Source organism: Suncus etruscus, chromosome 16, assembly GCF_024139225.1.
Source record: "Suncus etruscus isolate mSunEtr1 chromosome 16, mSunEtr1.pri.cur, whole genome shotgun sequence".
Classification (NCBI taxonomy): Eukaryota; Metazoa; Chordata; class Mammalia; order Eulipotyphla; family Soricidae; genus Suncus; species Suncus etruscus.
This window is the reverse complement of record NC_064863.1, coordinates 25,360,123-25,371,610: the sequence shown is the minus strand read 5'-3', so window position 1 is coordinate 25,371,610 and position 11,488 is coordinate 25,360,123. Positions and strand designations below refer to the sequence as shown.

The following is an 11,488-nucleotide window of genomic DNA, read 5'->3' as shown; positions in this document are numbered from 1 at the left end:
ACATTCATTTCAGAATAATTTTATGACCAAATGCAAGGAATAAAGTCATTTATTTTTGGAAGCACAAGGTAATTTCACAAGAATTTAAAATTTTTATATCAGAATTTTATAAAGTGAAAGATAATTTTAGGAATTTAGGGCTAGAGCTATAGCTCTGAGCCCAAAATCCGGGTCCAATTCCGGGGTTCCTATATGTTCTCCAAGCCTGCCAGGAGCAATTTCTGAGCCTAGAGCTAAGAAAATTCCTTTGAGTATGGCGAGTGTGGCCCAAAAACAAATGAACAAACAAAAAGACATAATATTTTGTTGTGTTCTGGCTTGGGGCCTCCGACTAGAGGGCAAGGGAGGGTAATGGTAAGGGTAAAGGCCTTTTAGGCCGCAAAAGGGAGAAAGAGGGAAAACTAAGAGCCGAAGACCCACTGGCAAGGAAGCATTGTCAGAGCAATAGACTTCGTTTTTTTTGAAGGGATGGACAAGGCTTTTAAGGGCAGACTTTAGGAGGAAACAATATGGGTAATACAGCTTAAGCATTAGAGCAACAAAATGGTATGTCAAAACAACAGTTGCAAGGTACCATTGATTTTGATAGTATGCAAAAATAGTGGTTACAATGCCCATGGCATCATTAAATCAAAAGTATGTAAAGATAACAGTTGCAATTCTTATGGCATTATTAGCCTAGTTTATAAGGACAGGTTATTTGACCTGTATGACTTTTTCCTTAGCTCATCCTGCACTCATAACAGCAGGGACACATGTCTCTAAACAAAGACTTTCTTTTATATTTAAGGTCAGCTTGCAGAAATTCCCTTATTTTATAACCTCTCTCTTCACAATATTTTACTCAGAATTGATTCTATTCTTTAATAGTAGAACATTAAAAACAATAGAAAATGCTTCATAATACATCAATGTTTCAGCAAAGCAGATATTTTGCATATTTGATTCTTTCAAGCTAACTTTCAAGACTGTTTCCAGTAACTGATATCCTCATTTTCAAAAATCCAAACAACCCTGATTATTCATGCTATGTGTTGTTTTATATAATGTTCTGTTGTTACCACTGGTGGTTGTACCAAATTATATTATCTAAGGATAGTTGCTATTTTATAAGAACACAATAATAATAATTTCTTGTTCTCGTGATTTCTACAAAAGAAACAAATTCACTAGAAGAGGGGGCAATATAAAGTTAATTTGAAATATTTAAATAAAAAACCCTCTGATAAACAAATACTTTATTAAATAATGCATGCATTTTAAGATAAATAGGTTAGCAAGGAACACATAGAAAAAATTATTGTGGGAAAAATTTCTGAAGATTTAGACACATATGACCTTTGGATGTGATTTTTTTATGTGATCAGATATTTATTTTCGAAGTAATCTCTAACAAATGACAGTAACTGTGATCTCCTTAGAAGCTATTCATTTCTGTAACTGATCACATCTTATATGCATGGAATACATTCTCTAGCTATAAAATATCTGAATGGTTAACTTCAGAAAGGAATATTAAAAACTATATTTTTATGAGTAAAAATTAAGAAGTAACATTTTACGAGTATTATTACAAATATATAAATATGTATATTTATATATGTAATAAAGGTATTAAAAGAAATGCTACATTTTTTTATAAAGTATTGTGATGTATCTGTATTTAGTCATCGTGACTGCAAGGGATCGTAATTTAGGCAGTACAGTCCTAAAGTACTTGAATTATAGGAAGAACAATCTTCACAAAAATTTTATTAACCGGGCTGTTACAATTAGCACAGAACTTAGGACATTTGCCTTGTATGTGGCAGACATTAGTTTGATCCTTGACATCTCATATGGTTCCCTGAGCCTGCAAGTAGTAATTTCTGAGCACAGAGCAAGGAGTAACCCTTGAATCCTGCTGTGTGTGGCCCACAAACAAACACAAATGCAAATGTATTGAATGTATTCTATTCATTTTCTGTGTAAAATATTAAAATTGGGTATAGTAAAAATAAAACCTATGAGAAATATATAATTATATTTTTGGGGATTTATAAGTAAAATATTTTATATATTTATAAAAATTCACATAAAAGAAAATGTAAAGTTCAAAAAAATATTTTTTTTTCTTTTTTTTTTTTTGTTTTTCGGGCCACACCCATTTGATGTCCAGGGGTTATTCCTGGCTAAGCTCTCAGAAGCTCAGAAATTGCCCCTGGCTTGGGGGGACCATATGGGACACTGGGGGATCGAACTGCAGTCTTTCCTTGGCTAGCGCTTGCAAGGCAGACACCTTGCTTCTAGCTCCACCTCACTGGCCCCGCAAAATAACTTTCAATGTAAGTTATTTTTCAGTTAAAATGTATTATGGAATTTTTCGAACATATGAAATAGCACATGTTCCTAATGACATGACAATCAATCATAAGCCTGTTGTTGAAAGATATATTGGTTCTTGTTTTCTCTGCTAGTTTATATAATATAATAATGACATATATGATATATGTAATATAACATATAATGAGTAATACAAAAAATGAAAGGACCATTGATGCAGGAATTTTTATGGGTAAATGTCTATTTAGTTCTTTTCTTTAGCACTCCTCTTTAATGATATTGACTTGCCCATTTTCTAGTTTGGAAATGAAATTCCAATGGCTCACAAGCTGAGTAAATTAAATCTTCTGTGTTTAAAATTTATTGAAGATATTTGCATCCTTCTTATGATCAAAATATGAAAAACAATTCCACCGTTGTGGAAATTATTTTGAGTTAGAAAAACTGTTTTGTGTTTGTGAAATAGGACATACCTTGATATCATCTTAATTATCTTAAATTCATAGAATCAATTTAACCTTTTATATCAACACACTTATTTTGTTAATAAACAAAACGATCCTGCAAAGCACCTCCCAAATATATATTTTCTTCAATCTCTCACTAGAGCTAACTAGTATTACATTTTAATAATTATTGCAAGTGTCAATTTTCTTAAATGTGTTACGCTTGAACTGTGGAGTCCCAAAGAGCTTAAAAGCAAATCTACGTACAGGGATGTTTGTGTTGAGAATAAAACTCAAGTTAAAAACATCCATTCCTCAAAAAAAAAAAAGTAATATACAGTGCATCATATTAACAATGTATAGCCTTATATTATTTTCTGTATTTGATACATGGCATAAATTTTTAAACTGAAAGTCTTTATGAACTTTCATATAAGGTATGTAAAAACATGCTTCAAGAAACAAATTACCTATTCTTCAAGTGCAGTTGTACTTCAAATCCATTCAGAAATTTGAGTGTTTATTACAACAGACAAATGGTAAATTACACTATGATAGAGCTCATTTATGAATCTAGAAAATTAGCCAATGAGTATTAATATTGCTCATTTGGGTTATGCTTCTCATACAAAATACTCATTTAGGTATATCAAGTCACTGTAGGAGACATTTTTCTACAGGTGACACACAGAGAGAAAATGGTGGTCATTGCTTTATTGATATGATTAAGCCTGCTTTTCAATTTATGATTTGTGTAAAATTTTATAAATTATCTTATTACTGCAGTCATTGCTTTGCTAATGATAAGCTTTAATTGTGACACAAATTTTATTTTAGAACTGAAAGATACTTATTGAATATGTATCATTTTGAGTTTGCTTTGTTTTATGCTTTCTGTATATTTTACATTTAAAATTTGCACTTTGTTTCATACTGATTAATGGGCATTAATTATACTTGATTTTACCCTTACCCACAACCTCCACATTCTCACTCTGTTATGTCTCTGTACTTTACAATATTTACACTGCACTATTAAGTCTTCATTGAACATGTATTTCTCATAAACAAAACTCTCATCAGAGTTCTTGGTGACAAACAGAAACCAAATGAATATTAGCAAGATTAAGCTCCATTAGGTTCATGGGGAAAAATCAATGACATGGAAAAAAGGACAAAGTTACAGAGGAATAAGGTTGGAGCTTTCAACTTGCTCACAAAGAGAAATACAAAGACACAAAACACCGGATTACAAGGCTGAACTGTTGTCAATATATAAGAAGTAAAACACTAAATGAAGGCTATTAACTGAATAATTGGAGCAAAACCAAACAATATTTCCCAATTTCTTGGTTACTTCACTTGAAAGTAATTTTTGATTTGAATTATGCTGAATGGCTAAGTAAGATTATTCATTAATTTGTTGCACAAGAGAAACAGCTATTTGCTGTCTCCATAGGCCTCCAGTGGAAATGGAATAACATTTGGTCTTAAATGACAGGTTAGAGATTTTAACTATCAAAGACCATATGCTAGTTATGTTTTATTCTTAATCCTTGTTCTGGCCATTTCTCATATCGATGACACATATACATTCCGATTGGAACAGTTTAACCACAGTTTCATATAAATCGGTCAGATGGGTAATCTGATAATCTGAAAATCCTCAACAAAGATATATAAAATTAAATTCAAGGTTCTTCACAGATATTTAAATTCAGGTTGTATGACATACCTAGTCAGAGTAACAATGAAAGAGATTTATTGATTACCTGTAATAGATTTAATAAGCAGAGTTCTATCTCTCTGTCTAAAAGTTATTGGTATCATTTTTTAGGGGTAGAAAAGTTGCACTAGGTGCACTTGTGTATGCTTTATGTTTGTTGTTTTAAACAAAAAGGCATAGGTTTCCAAGGGTGCATAGGGAGAAATTTTAAATAAGTTTGGGAATTGAATAAGTTTGATTTTTTAGCAATATGTTGTATTCTCTAATAAAGCAAATAACTAACCCCAGTCACAAAATCATTCAAAAATAAAATTGTAATAATGGTCTTTTTTTACCTGATCCTATATACTTGATATTACTATTACTATTGTTTATAGATGATATCTTTAACATCATCAAACTGTTAGCTTGTTTTGTATTTAAAGAGAAAGTACAGCATTGAAACATTAGTCTGTTTTTAAGATCAATATCTTCAATATTTTTAACATGTTTCTCTTAATAAGGACTACCTTTCTTAACATTGCCCACCCTGTAGAAGCCACCTATAGAAGCACTCCTGAGAGGTAAGAAGGTAACCACAGTGATAATACAGTAGTAGGATGTTTGCCTTCACGTCGCTAACCTGATTTGATTCTTGGCACTCCATAAGACATGCCTCCCAAGCCTGCAAGGAATGTTCTGTGAGAGAAGAACCAGGAGTAAGCCCTGGATATTGGCATGTGTGACCCAAAGAAATCAAAACTATTAAAGGTGAAATTTGAATGTAAGTCAGATTTGTCATATTGCATTACTATTTGGACACAAATAACCATCATGTTTATAATTATTTTCTAAATCCCAATGATGCCAGGAATCTCTTTATATACTGATCTTCCCCTCTAACTTCCCTTTCTACTCCATCATACACTAGACTGTCTCCTAATGCCATATATATCATCCTATTTATTTATTTATTTTCCTCAGTTATATTATGACATTTCAGATCACTGAAATGCTTTTTGTTCAATAGATTCAGTTTATTTTCCAGAACCACATGGTCTTTGGGTTATCTTCAGGAGTGATCACTCCTTCCAAGCACAGAATAGATATGTAGCTCCTGATAACACTAGGAATTGACCTCCAAAAATTAATAAAAATGTTTTGAAACATATCATACATAGTGTTCTATGCACTCTCTACACCTAATGATTTTTCAGTACATTTATCACTTTCTAAAATTAAATCATATTCTCTCATTTTTCTTTAATTCAAAAAAATTCTAACACAAAATAGCTCTCATATTTTGGGTCTTTAGTATTTTCATCACTGACTTTCAAAAATATAAAGTGATTCTGTTTTATATTATTTATTTACTTGGCAATTTTTATGTGGATTGATATAACACATATTGTCTTTCCTTAAATATTTAACATGAGACTACTTATATATTGGAAAAATAATATATTTTATTTAATTATTTTTAACACACAATTAATTTTCCTTTACAACTACTGGGAGAAAATACAGTAATTTAGGAAAAATAAACCTATTGAAATCAAGTTAAGTCATAAAGGTAATAGGACCTCTCTACATTTCTTTTGCTCACTTAAGAAAGAAATAATTGACATATAAACTTAAGCTTTGATGAACTTCTAATGATACTATTTGTTCATAAGGAAACAATAAAAAAGTTTTAAGTGGTATGTATAAATGGCATCCTTATAATTGGACAGCCTTATCCAGTAAGCCAAGAGCTAGGCTCTTCACAAAGTTTTTTCTACTAAGTAATGTGAAAATATTTAGAACAAAAGGAAGAACAGAAAAATCTATGCTTACCCTATAAAGAAACCAGTATCAAGGGCAAAATGAAAAGAACAGGACTAATCCTATCATATCTAGATTAGTCCAAAATTTAGCACTCTGAAAGACAAGACACTTCACTTTTACAGAGAAGTCAGTAATGCAGTGGACTCACAATTTATAGAAATATCAATGAAGGGGGAAAGTTTCTAGTAAGGTAAAAATCTAATAAATTGATAGAATGAGACTGCATGGAATTAATAAGATTCCTCTAAACGTTTTCTAAACTATAAGGCAAGCAGAGACATCCCAATCTCGTGATATATTATCTGGCTTTTGTTTTTGTTTTTGCAGCGCTCAGGGGTTATTCCTGGCTCTATGCTTAGAAATCGCTACTGGCAGGCTTGAGGAACCATATGGGATGCCAGGATTTTAACCACTGTCCTTCATCATGCAGTGTAAACACCCTACTCCATGCTATCTCTCCTGCTCCTGACCTGGTTTTTGTTCTCTTAATTCCATTTCACTCAAGTTGGAGACTTCTGTCCATTCAATGTGGTGCATGCTGCTCCACCTAAAGGAGCTAATTGCTCTCTAAACAATTTGTCTACCTTGCTGAGGCAGCGCATTTACTCCACAGAGTTGTTCTGATTTCTTCGCTTTTGGAAATCTTAGACAATTTAAATATGTGGTCATCACAAATCTCTAAAATCTTATCTCTAAATTCAGTGGCCCTCTAATTTCCTGTCCTGAAGTATAGCTTGTTATTCAATAAAGATCTCCCGAGGGTCAAATTGTCATGAAAATAGATTGAATGAAAAGATGAATATACTTTGACAATAATATTAAAAACTCCAGGTTTCAGATTAAATATTAAATGATATCAAATTTTTAGGGAGATAATTTTCAGTTGTAGCAGGTATTAGTCCCACAATAGGACACCACAGTTTGGAAGGCTTAGACAAAACTGAAACCCAACTACAAACATGTATGTAATCATAGTGCTTAAATAAAGATATTAATGATAAAAAGACAGCAGACTTTTATAATTTTATAAGCTCTGGAAGTGAAAGTTCAACTGAAAATTTTATTTCTTCTCAACTTCTTTCTTTGGTTTGCAGACAATACTTTCTTGTTTCATTTATTGTTTTGGGGTCACATCCAGTGGATCCATCTATTTATTACTGACCCTTTGTGCAGTTATTCCTCCTGGTACTGTTTAGAGATATGTGATGCCAGGAATCAAAATGAGGTCAGCTGCATGTAAGCAAACATCTAAGACAGAGTCCCATTGGGTAGTCTCCAAGTCATAACAACATGGATATTTTTCTCTGTGTTCCAGTTATATGTGTCCTGGACCTTTCTTAAAAGGAATATATCTATCTATCAATCTGTTATGCTCTAATTTAATTTTAGTTACTTCTTTATGGTCCTAGTTTCAAAAATCACCATATTTGATAGCCTAAGAATCACCAGGAGGGGTTCCTTTTGTTCCTGATTACTGTTTGGGAGATCATCTCCCCCTAAATATATCCAAATTTAAAATTATAAAAAATTGAAGAAACTGTCAACTTGAAAAAATAATTCACTGCCCTTCTACACCATATTATTTAAAACATAATTTGTCTAATTAAATTTAAACTTAGATCATTTTATATTTTGAAAAGATATACATATCTATGTATATTTCTGATGTGCATTTATTTTCCTTGATCTTCATATCTCCAATAAGATAAATTCAGTTTTATAGGTCAATTATGTAGTCTTGTTGCTTTTAGTCATTTTTAAATTTTCTTCCTATGTTTCTTTATATCCTACATATGAGAAAAGTCACCCTTTGTGTCTCTCTGTAGATTAACCACTCAGTCCAATACCTTCCAGTTCCATTCAAATACCATGATTCCATTATTTCTTTTATCTGAGTATTACAAGTATCTGAGTATTACAAGTGTTGATATACAACAATTTCTTTATTCTATCTTTGGACAGTTGGCTTGTTTCCACCTTCATCTATTTTAAATATTACTGTAATGAGATAGCAACACAAATGTTTTTACTAAATAATCTTCAACACCTTTGATAGATTTAAAGAGTGGAATTGCTAGATCAAATGGAAGGTCAACGTATTTTAGGAAGTGCCAATTTTTTTTTTTTCAAAAATGTTGATCTAATTGAAATTTCCAAGAATAGTGGATAAGGATATATACATTTGCTTTAATATTGATTATTCTTGTTTTTGTTGTCCTGTGTCTAACTTTCTGGGGTGAGGCAAATCACCCAAATATTTGCTTTTTGTATTTTATATTTTGCTTTTGTATTTTATTTTATCGGATAAATAGTGCAGGGTTTCTTGTTTATATGTAAATAATAAAAATTCAAATATGAATACTTCATGCATCCTTTGTGCATCCTGGCATGATAAAAATAACCATAAGTGCCATGAGAACTACAAATCATTCAACAATTTAAATAGTATTAATTTTAATTTCATAATTAATCTCAAAGCATTTATTTAACATTCAATTAAAGTACGATTAAGAAATATATGGATGGAGAGACGTTGAGGAGGTGACTACTCCTTTCTCCTCACGAGGTTTCGTGGATTTTCTTTTTTTTTTTTTTTTTTAATCTCCAGCCATCATGGTGAAGTCGGAGTCGTCCCCTAAAGAGCCCAAATAGCTACGGAAGCTCTTCATCGGAGGCTTGAGCTTTGAAACGACCTATGAAAGTCTGAGAAGCCATTTTGAGCAATGGGGCACCCTGACAGACTGTGTGGTAATGAGAGATCCCAACACCAAGCGATCCTGAGGATTTGGGTTTGTCACGTATGCCACAGTGGAGGAAGTGGATGCCGCCATGAATGCAAGGCCGCACAAAGTGGATGGGAGAGTTGTGGAACCAAAGAGGGCTGTCTCCAGAGAAGATTCTCAAAGACCTGGTGCTCACTTAACTGTTTAAAAGATTTTTGTGAGTGGCATTAAGGAAGACACGGAAGAGCATCACCTAAGAGATTATTTTAAACAGTATGGGAAAATTGAGGTGATTGAAATCATGACTGACCGGGGTAGTGGCAAGAAGAGAGGCTTTGTTTTTGTGACATTTGATGACCATGATTCCGTGGACAAGATTGTCATTCAGAAATACCATACTGTGAATGGCCCCAATTGTGAAGTAAGAAAAGCCCTGTCTAAGCAAGAGATGGCCAGTGCTTCATCCAGCCAACGAGGTCGAAGTGGCTCTGGAAACTTTGGTGGTCGTGGAGGACGTTTTGGTGGGAATGACAACTTTGGCTGTGGAGGAAACTTCAGTGGGCGAGGTGGCTTTGGTGGCAGCTGAGGTGGTGGTGGATATGGTGGCAGTGGGGATGGCTATAATGGATTTGGCAATGATGGTGATTATGGAGGAGGTGGTCCTGGTTACTCTGGAGGAAGCAGAGGCTATGGAAGTGGTGGACAGGGTTATGGAAACCAGGGCAGTGGCTATGGCGGGAGTGGCAGCTATGACAGCTATAACAACAGAGAAGGCAGAGGCGGCTTTGTTGGTGGTAGTGGAAGCAATTTTGGAGGTGGTGGAAGTTACAATGATTTTGGCAACTACAATAATCAGTCTTCAAATTTTGGACCCATGAAGGGGGGAAACTTTGGAGGTCGAAGCTCAGGCCCCTATGGTGGTGGAGGCCAATACTTTGCCAAACCACGAAACCAAGGTGGCTATGGCAGTTCCAGCAGTAGCAGTAGCTATGGCAGTGGCAGAAGTTTTTAATTGCCAGGAAACAAAGCTTAGCAGGAGAGGAGAGCCAGAGAAGTGACAGGGAAGCTACAGGTTACAACAGATTTGTGAACTCAGCCAAGCACAGTGGTGGGGGGGCCTAGCTGCTACAAAGAAGACATGTTTTAGACAATATTCATGTGTATGGGCAAAAAAAACTCGAGGACTGTATTTGTGGCTAATTGTATAACAGATTATTTTAGTTTCTGTTCTGTGGAAAGTGTAAAGCATTCCAACAAAGGGTTTCAATGTAGATTTTTTTTTTTGCACCCATGCTGTTGATTGCTAAATGTAATAGTCTGATCATGACGCTGAATAAATGTCTTTAAAAAAAAAAAAAGAAATATATGGAGAAAGAATAAATGTCTACTAGAGTTGGCTAAAGGGTAGTACAGGGAATTGGCATGAGGGATACTGGGGATATTACTGACAGAAAATGTTCACTGCTGAAGGGTATTGTACATCCTAAGACAGAAATTTAATCATGAACAACAGTGGAGCTCAAGGTAATTCAATTAAATAACATATTTAATAAAAAAAAAAGAAAAAAGAAATAGGGGGCCGGCATGGTGGCGCTAGAGGTAAGGTGTCTGCTTGCCAGCGCTAGCCTAGGATGGACCGCGGTTCGATTTCCCCCGCATCCCATATGGTCCCCCAAGCCAGGAGTGACTTCTGAGCGCATAGCCAGGAGTAACCCCTGAGCATCACCAGGTGTGTCCCAAAACCAAAAAAAAAAAAGAAAAGAAAAAGAAGAAAGAAATAGATGAGATTAAATATAAGAATATATAAAGAATTATTATAATCCAAAATTACCATAAACCAGAGAATTGCATAGGATTATTAATGGAAAAATGAATGAACATAATTATGCAGAAAATAAAAATATAATGTTGTAAATGTGTTGACATTATGGTTACTAGTGAAATGCATTATTTATAACAGTAGCCGTATTGCGGTCTAAAATTTCAGAAAAGTATATGTAAATAGTCACATCTAAAAGAAGCTAAAAATATTGAAGAAAAATATTAAGTAAAATTTATATAATTATTTTTGAAACTTCTAACAATGATATTTTATGCTTTTATAAATTTCTAATTCTCTAATTAAAAGTATACTTTTATAAAAAACTAAATGGTAAATGTATAGTATAGTATAAACTATTTTTATCATTAATTTTAGCCAATTTGAATTTTAATAGTAAGATTAGGAGTGAGTTTTAATTTTGTGCACAAATAATTATAAATGTCAAGATTTCAAATAACACTTTTTAAAAACCATATAATTCTAAATCAGTACATATTCTAAATTTTATTGTACTTTTCTTTGTTGAACAGTAAATAAAAAAATATATCAAGTGATTTAGAAGCTCTTCATTCAACCATCTGCTAAGTCATGCAATGCCACACAATATAATATGCAAACAATTCATCTTTGGATGAACATAAAA

The 11,488-nt window shown here is 33.2% G+C and overlaps 1 pseudogene; it reads left to right on the top strand.

The window, feature by feature from the left end:
• The first annotated feature begins 8,888 nt into the window (after window positions 1-8,888).
• On the top strand, window positions 8,889-10,385 carry LOC126032466 (heterogeneous nuclear ribonucleoprotein A1-like; annotated as a pseudogene).
• The last annotated feature ends 1,103 nt before the right edge of the window (window positions 10,386-11,488 follow it).